This window comes from Alosa sapidissima, chromosome 13 (assembly GCF_018492685.1).
Source record: "Alosa sapidissima isolate fAloSap1 chromosome 13, fAloSap1.pri, whole genome shotgun sequence".
In the NCBI taxonomy this organism is placed as follows: domain Eukaryota; kingdom Metazoa; phylum Chordata; class Actinopteri; order Clupeiformes; family Clupeidae; genus Alosa; species Alosa sapidissima.
The window spans coordinates 18052084-18072438 of record NC_055969.1 but is presented as its reverse complement, the minus strand read 5'-3'; the positions used below and the strand labels follow the sequence as shown (position 1 = coordinate 18072438).

Sequence of the window (20355 nt, the reverse complement as noted above, 5' to 3'; positions counted from 1 at the left end):
TATGAGAATATTGTTTTTAATTAGAATCAGAATTAATTGTGATCACAATTTGTAAAATGTTTCGACTTCCCTTTTTGCATTTAAAATCACTTTAAGATTTCCTGGTCTGTTGGCTAAAACATACTTGTTTGCCAATAACAAATGATGCGGTAACACTTTCTATGAAGGTCACTGTTATAATGAGTTATGCATACATAACACCTTATAATGTGATCATAAGTAATTATAATAATAATTAAAATAGTTCACAAGCAAGCATGAGACTCTTTAGCAATCCTCATAATGCATTCTGAACTGTTGTTTTAATGCATTATATGGTTATACCAGATTATTTCATTATGGACTAAAAATCTAATTTTGTATAATGCATTATCCTCCGACCCTGCCTACTCATAACTAAACATTGTGGGCACTGTACTGATGCATTAGAACAACTTTTGCTTAGTGATTTCATGCATGAATGTATGCATAACCAGGGTGCGATTTGTGTAAAAAACAGAGGGGGGGATGATTTTGAATAAGTTTGTAACCCCCCACACCCAATTTTTTTTTTTTTTTTTTATGAACGAACGATTCATAGCCTAGTAATGTCATGGCTAATAATAGCCTATATTCATTTTGCCACCTTTGTAACATTTACCTTTATCTTAGTTTTAGTTTACCGTGATGTATGACTTTAAACAGCGAGTGTGCTTGGTATGATGATCAGCTCCTCTAATGCAGGGTAGGACTACGTTTTGACAAGCATACAAATTCACCTTGTTCTTGCCCCATCTGAAATGACTCCTCTACTTTTGCTGCCTCCATCCTTTCTGTATTTGTTACGTAAAAAAATGTTGTATATGATGGCACTGAAGTCTTGAGTTAGTGAATTGGCTAACAGTGTTAGTTGGTAACCAAATAGCACACATTGCACTACACACTGCGTACTGTACGTGCATTCTCTCTCCTGCTGATTTGCGTTCAGTAGCCAAGTGCGTAATATTGCAAAAGTTGAAAAAATAAAAGTGTTTATTGTAGCCTGCAGAAAATAAATAGCCTACTATCATACTGTCAGTTAATTGGCTACAGTGCAGTGAAGTTTGGAGAGTTAAGTTATAGGGCAACTTTAAGTTTTATGAAAATAATTTACGAACCAGAACATAAAGACCATGAAGCTTCAATTTCTTGCAGCTGTTAAAACACCCGCTAGATAGTTTAAATACCCACCAACATTCGTTTTTGCAGTACAGATTATTTCTGAAAGTTATTTGTCTACACTGTAAAAAATAATAAGTAATGGTTACTTGAAAAAAGGGTGGAAACTCGTTGCCTTAAATAAGTTAAGTAAACAAAACTTTTCTCTTTCAAGTTATGTTTACTTGATGTCTACAAGTAATGCTTACTTAGAAGAAGTTATCCTTACTTAAGACTTTAAAGTTCTGGTTACTTACTTCCAACTAGTAAAGTTTACTTCATGCCCTCAAGTAAAGCTTACTTGAAACAAAGTTGTATTTACTACTGTTAAATGAGTTACCCTTACTTTGAGTTGTAAAGGGTACTTTATGTTGGATAGTAAAGTTTACTTGCAGAATATACACAAATAGTTGGCACTATTAGATTAGATAACTTTATTGTCATTTTGCAGAGTACAAGTACAAAGACAACAAAATGCAGTTTGCATCTAACTAGAAGTGCAAAAAAAGCAGAAAAATGCAATGTGATATACAAAGACAGGTGGTGCATAGACAGGATAGGAAATATGCAGTGTAAACAGTAGTATACAGTTGGTTTACAGAAGGTGGTTTAGACTAATATAAATTAGGTATAAATATGTGCAGTGTATTAGCAGAATAAATATGGATATATTTGGTATGAACCATATAGACATATATGTACAGTATACAGCTATGTGCAGTGTGGTAACAGTACTGTAGTGCAGAAACAGTAACATTATAACAGTAGTAAGAATACGTGTATGTGCAGGATGAATAGTATGAAGAGCAGCAGAAAATGGAATGGCTATATGTGTAATTACAATATGTACATTTGTAAATAAATAGAACACTATGGGTGGGATAGGGTAGTGCAATTGTCCACGGGGGGTGGGTGTCCCCCGTCAAGGTTTCCGTGGTCATGGTGGACACCTCAACAGGCACAGGCAAGGAGGCATCGGGCGGGGGCTTAGTTGGTTGGTTGTCACCGGGATGCACAGCTAGAGTTCAGTAGGGTGACAGCCGCAGGGAAGGAGCTTCCTCTGAACCTGCTGGTTTGGGTGCAGAGAGACCTGTAACGCCTCCCAGAGGGGAGTGGGGTGAACAGTCTGTGGTTGAGGTGAGAACAGTCTTTGATGATGCTGCGCGCCTTACGCAAGCATCACTTGCCCTGGATGGCCTTGATGGTGGGGAGTGAGGAACCGGTGATGCGTTGGCCAGTTTTCACCACCCTCTGCAGTTTTTTTCGGTCGTATTCTGGTGTAACCTCCATGTTTCAATCAGTAGTGTTTGAGCAACTGACCTCTGACTTCACATCCAAACAAGCACAACTTACATGTCCAGTTCATTGCTCTGCATTTTCAGTTTTCCAACTGCAAAAAGAAAGAGGGCAAAATTATTATCAATATGCATCTATTGGCCATGTTTAACTAAAACAGCTGATTAAGTTTATCACATTAAATGTTAATTTAAATTATTTCTCCAGAGACCTAATTAATACTGTTAAGCTAAAAATATTATGATTTGGCAACTTAATTTTCTCTATTGCTTCAGGCCTAGTACATTTATCACAATAGAATTTAAAATGTCAATCATACGTTGGAATTATATGATGCCATTTTGCACCTCAATAACGGCACATTCGTTCAAATTCCACACACTGCAACCTAAGTCCTCTTGCTAAATCACAACGAAAGATTTTAGATAAAAGACCATGGCTTTCTCAGTCAGTAATGTTATGAGTCCAATTATCCTAATTGTTTTATCAATACAGTAGGAATATCGACGTAAACCATACACAGTTTAATCTTTACACGTTTTGAATCAACTTAGCATGCTAGCAAGCGTTTCTCATGAGAAATGGCTAACGTTAGAACTAAACTTCATTAAGAGAGCTCATGAAGACAACTGCTATTGGCAAATTTATACAGCCTAGTTTTAGACCCCAGGCGCCACCACTTCCTCATAACTTCGATAACAAAAAATATCAAAGGGCTTGAATACCTAGAATATTTGTTTTCTGCTCAGCATGGTCTGAGGCAGTGTTAACAAAGATCTTTGGTGTTAACTCGCATAGCTGCTATCAGTTAGCTGCAAACTGTTAGCAGCTAGCGCATATATCGGCCACTTAGCAAGTTGAACTTAACATTACCCCAGTTGTTAATGAAACCGAATGTACAGTTTTGCACAAATGCTGTTAGTTCAACCTATACTGTAAACATTTGACACATTAATACATACTGTAAACTTACCGGACAGAGCAAGTCACTGGTGAAGCTGTTACACTCCCATCCCAAAAGTCAGCCACACCGTAACACTGCCGACCGTTGGCTGTGGAATCCAGAATGCTCCCTCTGCAACTGTGCGCGTGTGCACTGCGTGAGTCCAGTTTACTCAGGTCTGAGTTGTGAAGCTTACTCGTGTATCTCAAGTTTTAGACCCCATTGTTGCAAGTTCGGCACATTACTAATGTTACTCTAGTAAGAACACTAGGTCAGCCTATAGTAAGTAAAGTATACTTGTGTTACTGCAGTAAGATGTAGTGTTATTTTTTACAGTGTAGGCTACTAGGCCTAGCCTACTGGCTGATTTATCAAACGAGTGCTTTCTCGTTCGTCCTCCGCAAACTACAGGTGTTTCGGTAGAGAGCCATTGAATAAGCGATGCCAAGCAATTTCTGTAACACTTTTTGTGACATTCAGCCATATGTAGCGGGACCAGGTTACCAATTAGAATTTGAAGTGTCGACTACGCCACCCAGGGGACATAGGTCACCCTTAGGAAAAGATGGATAAATGAACTGGATAGCCTAAACTAAGGATACCAGAACATAAAGCACACAGGTTCGTGCAAGGATGAAGCAGAGACCGGATTCTAGAACAATAATAAATATTTTCTTTATTTTTCCTCTCAAAGGCAAGTTACAATACAGTAAAAGCGTGCAAAGCACTCAGATGGAAATGGGGCAGCCACACACACACACTCAGAACTGGTTTGGTTAGAGAAGGCCTACTGGTTCTTTGGATATAGAAAAACACATAAACTAGGAGGGAGAGCTTACCGCAGGGAGGCGATCTGGAAGAGGGGTCAAAGAGACCACACGTGAACACGGCACACCAAGGTGACACTACACTGCACTGACGGTGAGACACACAGATTCCCCACCACCAGGGGCCCAGCCTCCCTGCCGCGAGCCTCCACTCCTGAAACAAAAGAAAAAGGGTAAGACACAGCAAAACCCACACCGGTTGTACAGCATATGGCCCAGGCCTCTATGGCCAATAGATGTCCCCTTCCGTCTGATTAGGCGGTTATAAAACAAAAGTGGGATTTACACAGACAGATATACTCAGCACAGCAAGCCAATACACCCTCAAACAGGCACAGCAAGGCACGTTTAGAAAGAAAGCACTACAATTACCCAGGCAGACGAAACGGTGTTAGGCGCCACGACATGGGGAGGAACATGCCACCAATGGGGTTTCACAAAAAGGACAAAGAAAATACAGAGACAAAACAAAGCTAAATATATGACACACACAAGATGAGGAAACTACACAAACCCAAACAAAACTAACCAAATAACCACATGCACACACGACCACATACACATGCACCCCACAATTATGCATGCACACACACACACCCAGTCAACCAATGGCACCACACAATCACGCATGCAGACCCTTTACCACGCTGAGGATCTGGGCACGCGGGAAGGACGCAGATAAAAAGGTAGTTGTATTGTAGCTCACTGTAAACAAAACAGCAGTCAGTGGGAGAAGGAAGCCTCAGTTACTTGCGGTGCGCAGGCCACCTGTGCAACAGAGGTTAATGGAGACATATAAGCACATATATAATAGTAAAATAGAATCATTAAAAGTTGAGACAGCAACATACCGCAACCGGGGATTCACAGGGACTTCCTCGCAACGGGGAGGGGCGTACAGTCAACCTAAGCAGCCTAATGAGGGCAGTTACAGCGGGTCAAATGTGATCATGCTACGGGCGATACAATCAATATAAAAGACTGCTACGTACCAATATGAAAAGGCAGAAACCTCCTAGCCTCCGGCCTGCAACACTCCGGTTGCTCTCAGGGGGAAGGACAGCAAAAGCACCGCCAATGATGCTATTAAGCACAACGCCAACAACTGCGCCCTAGGGTGAGGCAGACTTTAGACCCTCTAATCATGTGATCTGACTAAACCGGAGCAAAACAAGCAACAACAAACATACCTTTGCAGTCAAGAGACGAACATCCACAGGCTCCAGCTCGCCGAAGAAACCCGCATTGAACACCGACACACGGTAAACAATCCAACAAAACTCCGCCGCTGCAGTGGCAGTACCAGCGCCATACTTTTTAAAGAAACACCGGAGCCCTTAATTGGTACACTGAGTGTCGCATCTAGTGACGTCAGTCAGGTGTGACAATACGGCCACTGTGTCTTAAAGGCACAGACGCCTCAACTCCCATCCACTACACATAGACTGTATATATAGAACTGGACAGTGTGGCTGCATTCTGCAGTGTTCTATGGAATTGAAGCCGCCGAGGTGACGCCATCTTGGAAAATTTGGAGCCAATTTGAAGTGCGGCTGCGCAGCAAAAGTTGAAGCATGCGCAGTGAAGAGGAGTCGCGGTCAGGCCAATCTTTGGTCAGGCACACCCACTCAGTTGCCACTCAGCGAGTTAAACACGCCCCTTGTCAAGTGAAACCCACCCCCTTCTCCTTTCCACAACGCAGGTCGACTCGGCGCCGAAGGCTAGCTGGCTGGATGAATTTTGCGGCTGTGAGTTAGCTAAACAGTACAAACAACAATCGGTTTGTTCTTGTCTGGTAAGTGTTCCGTATCAACTGAAAAGTTTTTTTTTGTCTATTGGTGTTCTTAAATACGTCTAAGAGAGCTTATTATGTTGATTATAGACTGTGACAATTTAGTATGGTGAATACTAATGAGCTAACAACAGAAATACGGACACCGAATTACATGCTAACGTTAGCAGCACATTAACGTGACGGCTCCCACACACAGCTGCGTTCCGTCAACGCATGCCAGTGGGTGTTCCCGACAGTAGCTATGCAAATGACTTGAAGTAAAACCGTAATGTGATTGGCCGGTGCCGTCTGTCGGTGCAGCAACAGCTGAACTCCTCAACGCGAGCGGCGGGAGAAACGCGATGCAGCGGACCCACAATTCAGTTCGGCAACGGATCACGTGAGTCCATGTAAAGTGAATGGGATGCGTCTCCAGCAACGCGATGCACGCAGCTGTGTGTGGGAGCCGTTACCGTTAACGGGAGGCTAAGTTAGTCGTTGAAGTGAAGATTAGCACACAGCTCCCCTAACAGTCGATGCATGATATACTTGGTTATAGTTGTTGCTGTTTTCAAATATCTCAATGTATGCCATCTCAACATGGAGTAACCATTGACTGTACATGGGGATTTAATAACACTAGACAGTCAGTACAGTATATGATGTGATAAAGCAACGGTATGATGTGATAAAGCAACTCAAGTTAACGTAATGTGAAGCATGGACCTCATCAACCTCATGTTAATGTAACTACTAGCCAGTTTGCCAGCGTTGCATTTTTTCTAACGTTAACGACAGACACCTCTGTTAGAGCTACTTCTGTGATGGTAGGTCGGTAGCATAGATAGACTGTAAAAAATAGATTGGTAGGTCCGGTTGGTAGTTGTAGACCGCATAAGTGAATGATCGATAAATGAAACGCCTGCATTAAACACTACACCAAGAGCCAGTCACTTCTCAGGGATATCGGTGAAGTTTGTCATCTAACGTCCATGATCAGTCATACTGATAACGTTATTTTTCAAGCTGACGCAAGTTAATAACATTCACACCGCATATTTAAATGTGTAGTTAACATTAGGTAGGCTATGAAGTTTATTGCACACATATATTTAATTAATTGGTATTACTAGTGGTGTTGAGTGCCTGATTAGATGCTTTGTAATGTTGTAAAATTGTCTGACTAACTTTATTGTAACTTTCCTTTTTGCAGGTAAGATATGGGTGATGGCTGAATGTACTGGAGGTGGCGGCAAGGTGGTCTCCATGGTCTACATTAGTCTGCAAGCAAGGGAATGCCTACGTGAAGTGATTTGGCTGGGGTGGTCTGAGGTGGCATGTCCTCCCCCTTTCTCCAAGTCCCCTGACATCCATCTCCCTGACATCATCACCCACTGTCACTGGATCAACCTGAAGCCCCTTATACATGGGACATGGCACAGCACCACTACGTTCTGAAAACACATGACTTTCAATAACTTGCGTAGCACCAAGAAAGGTCTGCCGCTGCTCTGAACCTTCTGTTAATGTGACATCATTCATACTTGAGGCTGTACACATCCCTTTGTTTCTATTTTCTTTATTGATGTCACCCAAACTTCAACTTTCTGTATGCCCCTGAACTCACACAAATTGTAAATTGCAATGCGCCATTTAACCAGTGGTGTAGTCTAGTTAGTTAGTTGTAGTGGTGGGTATACTGTGAGCAACCCCAAATGTTATTAAATACGTATCCTTGCCTATTTTAAATGGGTATACTGAGATGATGATGCTTTTTAAATGGGTTAAGTCAGAGGCCATTGCTTAGTATTTAACTGTAGCCTACACAAAGATGTAGACATTACAAGAATATTGATATCAGAATAATTATTGGTTGATACTAAATCAATATTGAATGTTTTTTTTATTTCTTTTGTGTGATATATCATTCAGAATGCTGCAACATGACTGGTCTTCAATCAGCCAAAGAGGACACATCCTAACTCCTCTCCTAGTTACTCTCCATTGGCTTCCTACAGTAGCAAGAATTAAATTTAAATGGCCTATAGGACACTGACTGGATCTGCTCCTTGTTATTTTAATTCAATGATCAAGATACATCCCCAACCGCCCACTGCGGTCTGATGAGCGTCTGTTGTGTCGACCAGTCTTAAACGATAGGTCAAATTCAAGACTCTTTTCCTCAGTGGTTCCATGTTGGTGGAATGAGTTGCCCAGTGCTCTTTGTTCTTGTGATAGTTTTTGGTCTTTTAAGCACTTCTTATACATTATGGTTTGTCTGCAGTAGTACTGTTTTATTTTCATTATAGGCTGTTGATTAATTTGACATTGTTTATTATTGATATTCTCCTTAATGTAGTCTTACCATGTTTTTGTTATTATATTATTGATTGAATGGGCATTATCATTTATTTTTGCTTTCCCCCCTCATTTTCCTTGTTTATTTCATTAGGCTATTGATTGATCCCTGTTTTAAGTATTATATTGTTTTGTATTTGTTAAGGGTAACCATCATCATCATAATGTGGTATTTTCTTATGCACTTGAAACAAACAATAAAAATGTTTCTTTAAACGTAGTACCACTTTAAACACATCACACACTGAACAGCAAAGTAGCTTCCTGATTATGTGTAAAATGTTTAGAGTATCCTGATGTAGTAGGTCCATGTTCTCATATTTTTACAGCTGACATGAAGGCTGCAGTATTACATTTTTGATTTATAATGGAGCACCCTCTCTGGTGAAAGACTAGCAAGCATGTGGTAGAAGCATACGATTACAGACATATTGAGAGAGCCTATCAATGAGTTGTCACAGTTTTCAATTTAGACGTATTATTATATAACATTAAAAAAAAAATTCAGCGAGAAAAGAAAAATTGTGTGTATTGAAGCATCTTAAACTATTTTTTCGAATAAAAAGTTGTTGATACAAAAATAGTTTTAGGTGAGAAAAGTGACATGGAAAGTTGGCTACTTGGCCATTGAAATACATGGGGATGGGCGGAGTTACACATTGTACTGCAGCCAACCACCAGGGGGCTCTGTACTAACACTCGCATCACTCTTAACAGACGGCACACTGTCCAGTTCTATATATACAGTCTATGCATTCAGCTAATATCTCCTCATTTAATGTAAGTTCATTCAGACAATAGGCCTACGTTCTATACGTGGAGTTGTCCTCCATCTCAGTTGCATCAGTTTTCTAATTTTGAAGGTTCTAAAATATGACGATATGCTTCACTGAATCCTTCTCGTTTTCTTTCATTTGTCCAGCTAACTTTTCCATTGAAACTAGCCATTTATGATGGATTACACAGTCGACATTCTGAAATGTCCTGCACGATCAAGGCCAAATGAAGTTATCACGCAGCCACTGTGTCAGCAGCATGACTGCTGACGGTGACGGTGCGTTTCTGATGTCAGATTATTATGTAGGCTAGCCTACTAGACTGTTCTCACGTTGCAGCGCTTTATATTGTAACGTCGGCGCGAAAGACAGTGCTAGCGTTCTCCCGCGCAGGGCATCCTGGGATACGAGAGCGAACATTTGGGGGGTTTTAGGCCAAGGCCAAATTGTTACCAGCTTTCGTGAACATGAAACCGAATAAAAAACAAAACAAACAATTAAATGACATGGATTAGCTTCAAAATTTAGCCTAATGTCTTCACCCAAACTACACTTTTCCACTCAAGTCTATGAATATGGTCTGTAGCTTTTCATTTTGTTGTATCATACAATAAACAGACAAATCATAATGTAGTAGCGTATGTAATCTAGCGTAGTATCTCCTTGACGCATAACATGCCGCAGCATGGCTTCATTCATTACCACATATAAACGATGGCAATAACAATAGCACAAGCAGGATTTACACGCATATGAATGTCATTGCAAATGATTAAAATGCAGAGGTGCACATAAAACAAAACAAAAAAAATAACAGAAAGAACACTGGGCAGGCAAGCAGTCATTTGAAAAGTTTTTGTTTGGATGAAAGTAGCTGCACCAATCGTAAGTTTTTCCTAAAGTTGTTCAGGTTCACCGTTGGGTCATTACTTATGGTAAATAGCCTCATCACTTATATTGGAGCTCCCTCGATAAAAATCACTCGTATTACTCACACATGCTTATCGTGTCATTTTGACCACTGGATTAGCCTACCTGCTTTCTGCAAAACACAAACGAAGGGCCATGAAGATGCTTGCTAGATTCGGATACAGACAGTTGCATAATCTATGGTTTTCTAGCCACTTTCTAGCTACTTTCGGGTAACGCGGAACGACGAGCTGTGTAGTTTGTAACGTCTTTACGCATGGTGGAGTGCTACAAAAAAATCGTTACATTCTTGTAACGAATTTTAGGACAAAGAGGCCTAATTGGAGACGTTTGCGTCATGCGTTGTTATCACTGGTAACAACACTTGTTATATTAATAAATTCTTATTAAAATGCTCAAAACAATGCTCCAAGAAGTGGGGGGACGGCGTTCCCCCGCGTCCAACGCCCACTACACCCCTGGGACCTTGACATGCAAAGAACTGCACAAACTGTACAAATGTACAAACTGGAATGCAGGTTTCTTTGAAGGTTTCCCGATCTATTAATCCAAAATAATTCTGTTTTAGCAGCTGAGGACAGAGCCCAGTACAAAGTCTGTGATTGTAGGAAGACTCAAATCACATGTTACTACAAAATATGCACGGACCAAAATTAGCTGGGATAATTCACTATATGTTGGTTCAGTGTCCATAGAACCAACAAGCCTCCTGAGATGATAGATTGATGGGTGGATTAATAGATAGATAGATAGATAGATACTTTATTCATCCCATGGGAAATTTAGGATCTTCAATCATGGCCTACTGATGGCATTTGGTCAAATTAGGACAGGCTTTGGGACATGGTCTTTAGGGGAAATTATCTCATGGGAAACTACCCTAATGTGCCTCGTTTCATGAGACACTACATGAATGAAATCACTTGCCATCCCCTGGATAAGATACTGTAGAGCTCAAGCTTTCACACAATTAATACGATGAGGTAGGTGTCAGCACACCTGTGAATACACCTCCCCAGTGTCACTGTCAATGGCCCATCCTGTTGAAGACAAAGGCCCTGGAATATCGCTGCAGCTATATAACCCCCAACAATCAAGCTTGGTTTTTGTTTTCCCCCTCGACGGTGGAGTAGACAGACACCTCTTGTGTGTCTTTCCATTTGAAAAAAAAAAACAAGAGGTCCTTCCATTCTCCAGGCAACAGATCAAAGAACAACAAAGAGAGCAACAGTGCCCCATAGTGGTATCAGGCCTGAACTGATACCATAAATTGTTAAGAGACTCAACAGCCATCTGCAAAGACAGACACAGGGGTGTTCGACTAGTTGGTGATGGTGAATAAGACCCTGGGTTCAAATTACTCCAGAATAACACTTTAACCCTTATTAGCCTCCTAGCTCCTGAATCTGGCCAACTGGTTGCTTTAGAAATGTTAAAGAGGACTAATTTATCACAAAGCTGCATTATATACAGTAGGGTTAGGCCGGCAAACAAATCCTAACACAGGTGCTTGGAGATGACATAACACAGAGATGACTTCCCATTGGTGGCAAGTTACTGCAGCCATATTTTAAATGTAGAACAATATAGGCTGCGCTGATAGATCTGTGGCCATATGTTACAATATTGTGGTGTGTAGGAAATGTTCAGTATCCTCACCTTTACTGATAAGCTACTGTTATTATGAATGTGTAACTCATGCTTATTACCTTGACAGGCGCTTTGATGTGCTAACTATCGCCTAGGTGGTGTTTATAAATAAGTGTCTTTTTTAACTTGAGTACCTGCCTCCCAATATGTCTTTGCACGGCTACATGACTGAGCCTTATCGTCACCTTACAATAACTAACTTTTAGAGATAGTTCCCTCTGATAAATATGCATTATCTCGGAATCTATTGTTCTTTCTGAACTATTATTATTATAAACCAAAATGACATGATACTGTAGACATGATACTGTATTCATTGTTATTAATTAGTGTAAGGATTAATTTAGCAGGGGGATGAAATTTTTTTTAAGACACTGCATATCAGTGGGACTCATCCAAATGGGTCGAAGGGACAGTGCCCCACCAAAAGATTTATTCACTTAATAGATGTTAAAAATAGATGTCAATCATGTTTTATTTGTTAATGTACAGTAGGTCCATTCTGGCTCAAGAACCACTATCAGTTGCCCCCCTAAAGGTCTGATCCTAGAACTGGCCCTGCAGTGCATGGGTGCTGTCAGAGCCTGAAGAGCACACATTCACTGCAATTTTTGGCAGAAACCAATATCTTGGAGAAGGGGGTGTATGATTTTGAGATAGTTATTGCTATTATGTCATATATCCTATGTTTGAAATAATTATATGTTAAAATAATCAAAAAGACACATTACAAAGATGGCGGTATACAATAAATAAAAGAGAATTTTAAAAATCTGTGTGGGAACATGCCCAGTTAACTTCAATGGCACTACGCCTTATAGGGCAATAACATTTCATCTCACCAAGATTTATATTCTGATGGCCCAGCCACTGATTTTTCAAATGTTACAGCTGTCAGAAATAAATATAGCAGCCACAGCAAAAATGTTGTTGTCAAAGCTGCCATGTTTAGATGTGTGTCTGAATAAGTAACTTGATCAGACACACTCCATATTACCTTGTATGGGACAGGGTCTTAGTGATAGTTACAATTTGGCTAGGAGCTGCTGGCAGCCAACGTAACCTCAAAGCGGGACAACTTTACGATCCAAGGGGTAAGAATGTCTTTTGAAATATCTTATTGAATTATTTATATACTTGCATGCACACTAGTGAAATAATTTGGCAGAATCTGTGGGACATTTCAATAAGTACTTGTGTAAAGGTTGCTACACGATTTATCTAATCCAGTAACTTTGAGATCTCAGTAGCCATATGCTTGCAGATTAATAAATGATTAACAAACTGGCTCAGAGAGCTACTAGGAGACAATTGTCAGTAGGCCTAATAACTTCCAACAGATGATCTTTTGAAGTGTGTGTGAGTTAAGTCAAAAAAGGAGAGTAACAAAGGCACTCTGTTGGAAAAATATATGAAAAACCTTCAATTAAACATGGCAACATGTTTTTTTAATAGTTGGCATGTTTAAATAAAGACTGTTTCATACATTTTTGCAGTGATGGGCAGTAGCTTCACTACTTGTAGCGAAGCTACTAGCCATACATTTCTCAGTAGCTTGGTGGTAGTGTAGCTATTTTCTGAAGCAGATAGCTTTTCAATAGCTTAGCTGTTTTTTTGACCATTAGTAGCTTTTACAGAAGCTACATTTTTCAGAGCACTTGTGGAGCTCACAGTAGAGCTTCCTTCTGGCCGCCCATACATGTAGGCTATATTCTGTATAAACTTGAAAGACAAACTGATTTTCCATGCCAGAGCTGAAGCAACGCAATTGTGCTTGCAAAGATGTTGGTAGTCTACTTTGTGGCTTTGTTGAGCAAAGTCTATAAAATAGAATGTCAAATTTGTTTGTATTAGTTTTAACTTGCACATGGTAAAGATAAACTGAATGGGTAATTGTACTTTTAAATGTAGCACCAACATTTCAGCCAAGTGGAATGAAACTGGGATAATCAAGAGGTGAAGCTTTTACAAGTGAAAATCCACCCACCAATGAAGATGCAAACATGCAGGCACAGCTACATAGTGCATCCCTTTGCTACTGTACTTTGAATATAGTGTTAGGCTTAAGAACATGAGTTACAGTAAAAAGTTACCTTGCAGTTTATCCTGCAAACTTAAGAAATGGGCAAATCTAAATTGGGCCACACATGCACACTTTCTCAGTAGGCCCTACCTTCCTTTTGCTATTACGTGGAGCAAAATGGCCAAATCTAAATTGGGCCACACACGGGGGCAGCCGTGGCCTACTGGTTAGCGCTTCGGACTTGTAACCGGAGGGTTGCCAGTTCGAACCCCGACCATTAGGCACGGCTGAAGTGCCCTTGAGCAAGGCACTGGGATTAGTGTGTGCTTCACCTCACTGTGTGCTGAGTGTGTTTCACTAATTCACGGATTGGGATAAATGCAGAGACCAAATTTCCCTCACGGGATCAAAAGAGTATACTTAGGGCCCGTCCCAATACCTCCCCTACCCCTAGATTTTTGCCCTAACCCTCGTTTTTGCGCATGCACGTGTAGGACTAGGGTGTCCCATTACTTTAGGGAGCAAGGGGAAGTGCTATTTTCCCCTTAAAATCAACCCTCAAAATATAGCCAGGACCGATGCAGGCTTAAAACGAAGTGGGAGATGAAATTACCCAGGATACCGTGCGAGCTCAGCGAGCCGGCCACATTTTTTATATATGTTCGCAAATAAGCATATTAAAATTTCGAAATATGTTGGAATATGTTAGTTTGATGCACATCTGATGGACTGTTGCGTTTTGAATACTAATGTTAGAAAATATCTCACGAAGCTATCTGACGATGTTCATGATATCTGCTGAGTGCTTTGAGAGAGTCTGCCCATCAAATAACGTTATATATCTGATCTGGGTAGATTCGTCAATATTTAAGGTGTGTGTTCTGGCGTTCATATGAACACAAATATCTTTGTTGATTAACCAGACGTAGATAAACCAGCACAGCCCACACAACAATGACCGCTGGAACGGGTATGTTCCTGAATGAAAATAGTAGCAGGCTACTACCGGTAGACACGCAGTGTTGCCAGATGCCAGCAAGGTTTTCCAGCCCAAAACCTCGTCAAAAACCGCGAGAATGCACAAAAAACCGCCCAAATTTGCTTTTGCTTGTTTCTCATTTAAACACATTAAAATCATTAACAAGCTTTAAAATGACCCATTTTTCGACTTAGCCTATCCAATTTCAGAAACAATATTCAATCAAATGAACGCAAAAGTAGGCTACACGGACGTCAGACTATTATTCTATAAGTTTATGTTACGGAAAATAATGCAATAGGCTAAACATAGACTGTCTGTTTAGTGTCAATAGACGCTTGGAACAAAAGCATTCAGTAGGCTAGCCTAACATAAAAACATTGAGTGGATATATGAAGAGTGTCGACTCTTTGCAGATGCAGTGCGTTCATAACTGGTGGGCCAACTGTAGGCTACACAAAAAAATATTTTCATAGGCCTACCCCAAATGTAGGCTAAAGGCTTGAGTTAAACTTGAGTCTGACACCTGTGATTTAGAACAATTAATTAATAGCCTACCTAGGCGCTATATATTCCCTGAGACAGGCAGTTAGGCCTAGAGTTTTCATGAAAATCGCGCTGAATAGGCTATTTAGGACAGTGTCAGTGCGCTCTTTGCAGAAGCAGTGCGTCCATGCATGGCAACTACACGCAAAAAATATAAATATAAAAAATATTCATACGCCAGATATAGGCTAAAGGCAAACTTGAGTTTGACACCTGTAATTTAGAACAATTAGTAGGCCTACCTGACAGGCAGTTAATCCTAGTTTTCATGAAAGTCGCGTTGAACGAACAGGGGTGTCAGTGCGCTCTTTGCAGAAGCAGAACGTTCATGCATGGGCCATCTCTACACAAAAAACATAGGCCTATGGCCCTAGGCCCTTCGTGAAAATCGCTTTGAGCAATTGTTATTAGGCCTAAAAATAATTAAAAAGTTCTAGTAGGCCTAGGCTTTGTCAAACTTCCTCAACAACTGTCGGGCTGGACGGAACGTGGGCCGTAGTCCTATGTCAAGCCATTCGCGCAAGACCTGCGCACCTCCATCAACCCTGAAAGAAGGGGTAAGTCCATCCTGTCTCGTAGGTAATCTTTCAACAGTGTGCACATTCATGAAGAGATTGACTGTAATGACAAAATGCTCTTTGCCCACTTTGGCATATTGACATTGTCAGTCAGCTAGCTAAGTTTGAAAACCCCGCGAGCTGTGTGTTTGAATGGCGGTCTGCGCCAGAGTAGGGGAGAACCGGACTGAAACACTTTTTAATTAAACGTAATTTACAAAGACATCGTAAAACACTGAAAGCTAATATTTTGTCACAAGCAAACTACATCGGTCCTCTGTCAAATACAGTTGCATTTTCAGCTCTGAACAAAACCATTCAGGATTTATTTAAGGAGAAATCGAACATGCGTTTTGTTTCATTCGTCCCTCCAGACCGGGATAAATGAAACGACATGGGGGACGAAAGAAACATACAGCTTAAACTTCCCACAACTTCAATATTTGACATCATGAATGGTACTTGAAATATGTTTTAATTTGGATAAATTACTGCTGGGCTTTACTGTCTGTTGTGAATATCTAACAACTAATTGCGGTCATTGTGAAGCGCATATCTCGCGGTTATGGAAATACCATGCACTATGCCATTTATATGGCTAGAATGCATGTTTCGATACATAAGGTGACGTGAGCTGAGAGTGTCTGTTGTGAGTTTAGGGGGGCACGTCAGCCAGAGGGTGTGTGAGTGAGTGAGTGAGAGACTGCTGCCTGCTGACCAGAGACGGTCGCTGGAAGAAGGGTCTGAAGTGCCTTTGTTTCGGCTACAAAAACCCGCCGAACTGATCCGAAACCAGCCCAATTTTTATACACCCGCCCAAACCCATTTTTGCCCGCAAAATAGATTGCAAAACCGCCCAATTGGGCGGGAAACCGCCCAATCTGGCAACCCTGTAGACACGTCGGCGCTGCGCGTGACGTAGGTGAGCACGTTCGCTACGCTAATTTGCATATAGTGGTGTCCCAATTCATAGGGAAAGATTTTACCCTCCACTTCCCTTGCCGAGGGGGCTTTAATGATGAGGGCAATCAAAACCAAGTGGAAGTTTTAAGGGGGGAGAAATGGGACAGACCCTTATACTTATAATGCACACTCTCTCAATAGGCCCTATGTCTTTCGCTATTACGTGGAGCCTGTTTTTCTCAAATTGATTTTGGTTATTGTTTTTGAACTGAACATATGTTATAGCCTACATGTGTAAATCAAGGTAATTTCACATGTACAAAAGTTTTGTACAAAAATAAATGTTCAAAGGCACATCACACCCACTCATTCACTCACTCATATTCACTACAAGATCACACAATTGTACCCCAAGGTACTGGTTCACACCAATGGGCGGAATTTCAGGAAGTATCACAAGATATTGGCACAAGGTTGATTTGGTTTCGAATTTTGATTGGCCTTTGGCAGGCAATTTGTTCAACAACCCTGCACATAAATCGCTTCTTTTAACTCATCTACAAGGCTAACAAGAGCTCCATACTTTGTCGGCAGTGTAATTAGGTTCTTAACATTTAAAATGAGGCATTGGCAACATTGTATGTGTGCTGAAAGTTTATTTAGGGACCGTTCGTTATTTATAAACGGGGCCACCGGAGGAAAATAGGGGAGGGTCATGTCTTTTTATTCTTTGTTGAGGGGAGGGTCACCTAACTTTTTTTTGTCTAGGAGGGAGGGTCACCCATCTTTTGTATTAATGAAAACAGCAAAAAATCAAAGTGGCTTGTTTAATTGTTGATTTCTGTCGCCATATAACGTTCTCTTTCGTTCCATAGCTCTGTCAACATTGAACAATGAAAATAAGGGAGATTTCCCAGGTTTCTCATGCAAAACACGGAAAATGTCAACATTCGTCCCCATTAACGTTGGAAGGGTTGGAGCAACAAAGTAGCCTACTTTATTCACGCCTAACAGCCTATATCCATTTGGTCAACTTTATCCAGCCCTAAAAAAGTTAAATTTAACTTTGGTTTACTTGTAGTTTACCGTGTAGCCTAACTTTAAACAGTGTGCATGCTTAACATAAAGCATACTTGTGTTTCATTCATCCACACATCCAGCTCCTAACGTTTTGACAAGCATTTCTACCAATTGACCTCGTTCCTGCCCATCTCTAGCTTTGCTGTCTCCATCCTTTCTGTTTTTGTTGTTTGCAAAAAAAATATATAGTATATATTGGTAACCAGCAACAAGTGCAATTTGTTAATCGCTGTCATTCTCTCTCCTGCCAACAAAAATGTGTTACGTTCCAAGTAGCAGTGCGTAATTCTGCTTCATAAAGTTGAACAAATACATTTGGTCATATAAATAGCCAGTTTATGGTCCGAGTTGGTAAGTTATGGTAGGCCAACTTGGAGTGAATATACAGGGGGAATTCTTTGTCTAGCTGAGTAGCCTGGCAGGTGCGCACGTAGGCATAGCCTACGGCCGAACACTGCAAGCGCTAATGAATCGTGCTCTCACGACAACCACGTCGTTAACTTAAATAGGCCTAGGTTAACATCACTCTGAGTTCGCATTCAAGCAAGCAAAACGATTATTTGAATACATCTGTTTCACTGGAAGGGCAAGGGGTAACAACAGGACAACACAGAGACAGGCCAGAATGCAGGACTAATGTTATGAGAGTATTACAGTAATATGGGATACTCTACGGGAAAATATTAAAACGGCAAGACAGCGGGGAAACGTTAAAATGATAAACCCGGAAAAAGTTGGCATGTTAGGTATTTTTCGGTCCCTGTGATTATTTGTGAAATTGTGCAAACGGCCTTTTCAAGTGATTTGAGAAGGAAGGAGTGTAGCAAGCTCCCAAATTGACGCTCGTCTGAAAAATTGAGTTTTGGATAATGTTCAGCTTCGGCAGCTTTACAATGACTGAGGAAGCCTAGAGACGAGTCCATAGCAACAAGTTCATGTGTTGAATTTGTTATTACCCAGTGTGCTTTGTTGAACGGTCTCAATGCTTTATTGTTTTATTTCATGTGAATACTTACTAGAGGAGTAACTTTTCAAGTAGGCTAATGCAGTTGCAGGAAGTGTGCATTTAGTTTCCATGCTTATTGTGTTTCCACAACAATGTTAGTGAGTAAATCTACTGAAATGGCCACCATCTTGGTGAAGTGTGATGTGTAAGATCAGAAAGCAGAGGTTGGTTTTGGACAGTAGCATATGTTGATGTATTTTCATAGCGCGTAAGAGCGTGGGCGGAAGACATCGACAATTGGCTGGGGAGGGTCATGTCATTTATGAAAACGCTGCTGGAGGGTCGTTGAAAATTATATAGCAGGCAGGGGAGGGTCATGCAACTTTTAATCGAAGCATTCCAAATCTCTCCGGTGATCCCGTTTATAAATAACGAACGGTCCCTTAGAAGACAGTTTACAGACACACTTTTGTTTACAAAGAGTTAAGTTAAGTTGCTTTCGTACATTCCTGTCTTTGTACTGGTGCTAGCCTACAGCCAAAGGAATTGTGAGTGTCCTTTAGGCTAAACATTTGAAATAATATAAACAATGTGATATTCAAACTTTTCACTGTTTTCTTTAATAACTACATTACACAATACTTGTACTTTTACTTTCAGTACTTGAGTAGTAGATTTTAAAATAAACTACTTGCAATACTTAAGTACAAAACATATTTAATACTTTAGTACTTCCACTTAAGTGTGGTGCTTAAAGAGCACTTCAACTTCTACTCAAGTAATTTTTTTGATAGAGCACTTGTCTCTAGTACTTTATACATGTCTGCTCATGGGGCATGCTTCAACCGACACAGGGGGAAAAATGCCTCTGCACTCAATTGGATAGACCTAACCCAGGGGTGTCCAAACATTTTGACTCAAGGGCCGCCACATTGGGTTTTGAAAATTGGCCGGCGGGCCACACAACAAAAAAATTATGTGTAATATACTGTATATATATAATGTTTTGTATCATTTAAATGACAAAGTAATTTTGTTGTAGGAAATACATTTCTTAAGAAATACTGTTCATTTGATGTTGTTTAATTCATTTATAAATGGTGCACTGTCACTTTAAGACTCTTTTGCCAGCTCCACTAGCCTATGGCTAGTGCTGTGCCTATGGCTCACAGTTTATAAATGGTCAGTAGTGGGAACTACTATTGCCATCGCAATTTCCTTTTAAAAGTTTCTCATAAAAAGGAGATATCAATTATCAACAATAACAAGCCAGCTGGAACCTGTCACACTCTCTCCCTCTCGTGCACGCTCAAATGCGTTCCCAATTAAATGGAGTAGTATAACGTAGTTAGATCTGCTGCAATGGAGATACTATGTATCTCGATGTAACAAGCTGTTTTGACATTGACATGGTAACGCTATCTAAGAAGAGTGTAAAGCAGTTTGCAGTGGCCTAAAGTTAATCACAATGTCGTCTATGCTGGAGAAAAATAGCAAGCGGCCTATGATAACCTAATTAATTAAATGCAGGGAAGGCCGGATTAAAGTGCATGCCGGGCCGCAGTTGGCCTGCGGGCCATAGTTTGGACAC

The 20355-nt window shown here is 40.6% G+C and overlaps 1 long non-coding RNA gene across 1 annotated transcript; it reads right to left on the bottom strand.

The window, feature by feature from the left end:
* Positions 1 to 2453: 2453 nt before the first annotated feature.
* Positions 2454 to 3754, bottom strand: LOC121680940. The gene is made up of 2 exons (XR_006021871.1): positions 3446 to 3754; positions 2454 to 2566 (listed from the first exon to the last, which is right to left on the bottom strand). It is a non-coding gene; the product is annotated as an uncharacterized LOC121680940 (long non-coding RNA).
* Positions 3755 to 20355: the final 16601 nt, after the last annotated feature.